A 6,000-nucleotide genomic window follows, 5' to 3' on the forward strand; every position below is an offset into this window, starting at 1 on the left:
GTTGTCAATTGTTCCTCTTTTTTAAGTATCCACTTTACCTTTGTTGATTTTTATCTTTTATAACTTGATATCCTTTCTTGCATAGAATTGTCCTCAATCCAAATTCTCTCCTTGATTGGACGTGTGTTTTCCTTGATTAGGACCTCTTTCATTGTTTTTTAGGCAAATAAACAAAGAAATCAACCTCTCCTCTCTACTTATACATAAAATGGCTAATTGAAACCACTTCGTATATACAAAATGTCTCCTTGCATTGATCGAGCCTCAAAAATGTGACACCCTTGTTCAACAAGGGTTGATACTCTACAACATGATGCCTATCATTCATGAGCTCAAGGTGGTTGCTTTCATGCTCAATAAAAATATGATCAAAACTTTTTGTAGTTTCGCCACCATCATAATATCATTTTGCTATTGTTAACATCATACATCCTCATGCTACGCTGGCAATTCATCGGGCTCTTCAATTTATTCACTCTTTATATGTTAGTGACTACCTTTAACTTATGAACCTTCAAATGAAAATTCAAATAAATCATCATAATGACTACCTTTAATTTTTTATTGTTCCACCCTACAATTTTGTATTTGAGGTATGTAAAATAGTTGCTCTATAGAGTTTTTTTATCTCTCTGCATTCTTTTGGTTGCCTTCATTTAAATTATGTAATGTTTTCATGATTTCAAAAAATAAAGATTTTAGGAACAAGGTTTGATATGCATATATTTCTTATATACTAGCACAACAATTGAATGTTGGGGGTGTTATGGATATTTTAATACAGACATTTAAAATATAGAAACCCTTGTTATAAAATCTTAGAACTAATTCCAACACCAAGAAGTAGGGTTATTTTAGAGATTTTGGAAGTAACTACACATCAAATTTTAGGTGCCTTTGAAAAGAAAGTGGTATGATGAAATCTTTGGGCATAAAATAGATGAAATGCACTCCATACTACTGCTGCACAATATTTTGGTCGATGATATTTTTAAAATAGTAAAGGAAGGTGTATGGAACAACCAAATTATTATCATTATAAACAATGAATATTTTAAGATCCTTTTATGATGTGTAAGTTGAGAATATTTTATGAAAGGTCCCTAAATGAATACACTTTAAACTGATTTTAGCAATGACTATCGGATGTAGACAAAATGAATGTTTTTTGGATTAGGATGGTACACATAATCTACTATCAAAAGGTTGTCAAAAATTCTTGGTACTAGGAGGTGTGAACTGGCCTACTCTTCTGCTTTTCATGCCATCAAAATTTGAGTTTGATTGTCATCATTTACTTTGCCAAATTCTTCACACGTAACTCTTGAATCAATTTCCTACACACAAAAATGACAAAAATAGGTTTGTTGATGGGGGCTTTCCTAGGTCAAATAGGTTTGAATATACCTTGAAGTGTGCAATATGGAAGGTTTGTATTCTTAATCTCTTTCCCATTTCTTAATTTAAAAGATGATATCTTTATTAAATATCTCCTCTATTTTTGGAGGTAGACATCTTTAGGAAAAGATCTCTTCCTCCCTCTTTAAAATGATCCCTTTACACTTGTTGAAAAATATCTCTTTTACAACTATCTCTTCCTTTCTTATAGCAATGAGGCATGTAAAAGGATCTTTCTTCCTAGCTTGGAATGCATGTATGTTTATTAAGGGTATCTTCTTGGTATTGAAGGTGCTTATCCTTGATCGCTATCTACCTTAAGATATCAACCTAGAGGTATGTTGACATCTTAAGGGGAGGCATATGAGCTCTCCTTTTTTCTCGTGTTAATTCATTTATGTTATATCCTCAAATTAGAAGTGTTGTGTTACATAGCGCCCCCTAGGGCACGGTTATTATTTTTTTGAGATTCATTACTTGAAATAGCATGGATTAATGCTAGTGTGATTATTGTTGTTGTTTACACCTTTGCAAGTGTTGGTTATTGTTGTTGTTTGTGTTTTGTGTCACTACAACAAACCATTTGGTAGTAGAGTTTTTGGATTGCCTTGCATCCAAATGGTTTTGTTTGTTAATCTTCTCTATCATGGATCACCTACCATAACACAACTTGCTAGCCAATGAAATCCATGATGTAACATGAATCACCCAACATTACACAACTTGTTAGCTAGTAGTATTCATGTTTCTTCTCTTTTCTCTTATCATATGACTAATAGTAAGCATCTCCTTAGTAGACCTAAAAGTCATATCTCTTCTCCTGTGACAGAACGTTCTAGTAGAATTGTTGGGACTAGGAGGTGCGGATCACCCAGATCCTCCACCTGTCGGATGTAGACAAAATGAATGCTTTTTGGATTAGGATGGTACACAGAATCTACTATCAAAAGGTTGTAAAAAATTCTTGGGACTAGGAGGTGTGAACTGGCCTACTCTTCTGCTTTTCATGCCATCAAAATTTGAGTTTGATTGTCATCATTTACTTTGCCAAATTCTTCACACATAACTCCTGAATCAATTTCCTACACACAAAATGACAAAAATAGGTTTTTTGATGGGGGCTTTCCTAGGTCAAACGTTAGGTTGTGAATTAACCTTGAAGTATAAGGTTTTCCTTTTGAGGGAAAGGATAGATCTAATCTAAAAATGCTTAAAATTGAACATGATACCTTGATGAATCTTTCTTGAATCCTCACACAATGTTTTAGGATGTCATACAGACTGTTGATCATGAATGTTGTGCTTTAACTTGAATTCTCCTTCAATGCTTGATGAATGCTTGATTGATTGTTCACTTGGAATTGAATTGATTTTATAATTAAGAGATCACTTGAATTGTAGGTAGACCCCTTCAAATGATAGGGTAGGCTTCCTTTTATACCTAATCACACATAAAATGTTTGAATTTTTTCTCACACATGAGGCAAGAAATGAGGGGTCATATTTTGGGTCCCAATCACAAGTACCAGGGTAGCTAAGGCATCCTAGTCTTGTCAATGAGGACTTAAAATTGAACAGAGGTTGAGGAAGGAGTTGAAAATACAGATTTCAAGACGATGTGAGTAGAATCAAAGTGGGCACGAAGAAAAACATGCCTAGGGGATATTTAGGATGGGAAATGCTAAAGTGGGCATCAATGTCTTAAGATTAGATGGAACTTAAGTGATTGTCTCCCTTGCATATGATTTGTTTGGGTGATAAACTTCACCATTCTACTCACAAGAATTTTATCACTTATTAATGATGCAGTGAAAGTCCTTCAAGAAGGACTTCTAAAAGTATTTTTGGATGAGTCTTTGTCAAGTGCAGAGAAAATACAATTGATGCTTAATGGAATTAAGGAATGTGCTTTCAAATTGGAAGCCAAAGTTTTGAAGGATGTAGAGAAGAAGGTGGAAGAGAAAAGACTAGAAGTTTTGGTGATTAGATGTGCAACAACACATATCCAACTACAAGAAAGCATAAATTTTTTTTTAGAAAAGTGTAAAGGATGTAGTGGCAACATACATGTTTTAAAGGAAATGGCCTAAATATACTAAGGATATTAAGGGTCACATAGATATTATAGCATCACAAATTGTACAACTATCCAATACTATAGACATGAAGAATGATGCAGAAGGAAACGAAAGGCTTCAAATATAAAACTTGTACATGCAACTAAATTTGTAAATGTTCTTTCATATTTTTGTATAGATACTTTATAATAGCCTATTATAGTGATTTGTTCTATTATGGATAATGTTGTGGGTCAGATAGCTTTGCCGTCGGTGCATGAAAGCATTGCATGAGTTCTACTTTTAAAAATTACATGAAACATTTTTAATTTATTTGATTTAGTGTTATTTGAAAAAAAGATTATCAATGATGTCTCCTTTCTCCAAGAATTGGATCTAGGATCTTTCCGTCAGATAATATGTAACATCCAATGACTAAATATTTTCTTTACAAATGCTTATTTTATTTAATTATCATCTCAACATGAATTATAATTTATATATGTGCGGAAGCAGAAGATACAAGCTGAAGACTCTGTGCAAGTAAATTTCGTAAAAGAAAGCAAGCAGACATTATCTTGAATGACATGGAAACAAGCTCGCCAGTTTCCTAGAAGAGAGCAATTGGAGAAAAGAAGAGGAAAGTGTTAAAGGGTGATAAATACATAGAGAGTATGCAATACAAACAAAAAATGTCTGGAGTGTGTGATGTGACGTCTCTAATTTATGTCCAGAGAGACTAACTGGTTTTGGAATTCTTGGGAAACCTATTGGGCCACACTTGGAGGAAATCAATGTGTTCATGCAAGGGCCACATTTTTTCTATTATGAGAATTATGCTTTTGCACCGAAGGATATTTGGAAGACAATATCCAAAAATTTCTATAGTATGGAACTAGAGTTGGTGGATTCGAAGTACTTTTCGGCTTGCAGAAGATTTGGAAGACAATATCCAAAAATTTCTATAGTATGGAACCAGAGTTGGTGGATTCGAAGTACTTTTCGGCTTCCAGAAGACCAAGAGGTTATGTACACAATCTCCCAATAGAAGGAAGATTTCAAGAACTCTCCCCCCCATGAATATTGAGGAAGCACTTCCTCAGACAAAGGATGGCCTCCATGGGATCAAAGAAAAAAATTGAATTGCATAGTGGTGTCCTTCGTGAAAAACTCTGCACTATAATTGAAAATTCACGAGAGGAAACTGCAAGATAGTGAACATAAATACATTTTTGAAAAGTGTGAAGAATGGAACTTGGTTTGGGTGGGGCCAAGTCAGGTGGCTCCTCTAGAGGTTGACGAGATAGAAATTATATTAGGATTTGAAAAAGATCACACTCATTGAACTTCGTGTGCGATTGATTGATTGCGTTGTTTGGGTGATGCATTCCAAATAGATACATTTGCATACCATTTATATGTCTTGAAAGCATTTTATCCTGATGGCATTAAATTAAAGTACTTTCTCTTCTATTTGGTATTGGTGGAGAAGAGGTTGCATTGCATCGACCTAGGATACATATTTCCGCAGATACAACACAAGTTAAATGTATCCCAGGTCGATGCAAAGCAACCTATGTTCCAGAGATCACCAGAAAATAGAGAAAGAACTTTAATTTAATGCCATCTGGATAAAAGGTTTTAATCAAGACAGATAAATGGTATGCAACCGTATCTATTTGGAATGCATTACCCAAACAACGCAATCGATCAGTCGCACATGAAGTTGCACGAGTGTGATCTTTTTCAAATCCTAATATGATTTCTATCTCGTCAACCTCTAGAGGAGCCACCTGACCTGGCCCCACCCAAACCAAGATCCACTCTTCCCACTTTTCAAGAATGTATTTTTGTTCACTATCTTGCAGTTTCCCTAGTGAATTTTCAATTATAGTGCAGAGTTCTTCACGAAGGACACCACCACATCGTCTAGAGTCTATGCTTCAATTTTTTTCTTTGATCCCATGGAGGCCAATAGTCCTTTGTCTGAGGAAGTGCTTCCTAAATAGTCATAGGGGGGAGAGGTAATGCTTGAAATTGCCCTTCTATTGGGAGATTGTGTACATAACCTCTTGGTCTTCTGGAAGCCGAAAAGTACTTCGATTCCACCAACTCTGGTTCCACACTATAGAAATTTTAGATATTTCCTTCCAAATATCCTTCGGTGCAAAAGCATCATTCTCATAATAGAGAAAGGTGGTCCTTGCATGAACACATTGATTTCCTCCAAGCCTGGCCCAATAGGTTTCCCAGGAACTCCAAACTAGTTAGTCCCTCTGGACATAAATTAGAGACGTCACATCACACACTCCAGACATTGTTTGTTTGTATTGCATACTCTCTATTTATTTATCACCCTTTAACACTTTCCTTTGTTTTTCTCCAATTGCTCTCTTCTAGGCAGCCGATGAGCTTGTTTCCATGTCATTCAAGATAATGCCTGCTTGCTTTCTTTTACGAAATTTACTTGCACATGAGTCTTCAACTTGTATCTTTTGCTTCCGCACATATATAAATTATAATTCACGCTCATATGATAATTAAA

The sequence above is a fragment of the Cryptomeria japonica genome, chromosome 10 (assembly GCF_030272615.1).
Source record: "Cryptomeria japonica chromosome 10, Sugi_1.0, whole genome shotgun sequence".
Classification (NCBI taxonomy): Eukaryota; Viridiplantae; Streptophyta; class Pinopsida; order Cupressales; family Cupressaceae; genus Cryptomeria; species Cryptomeria japonica.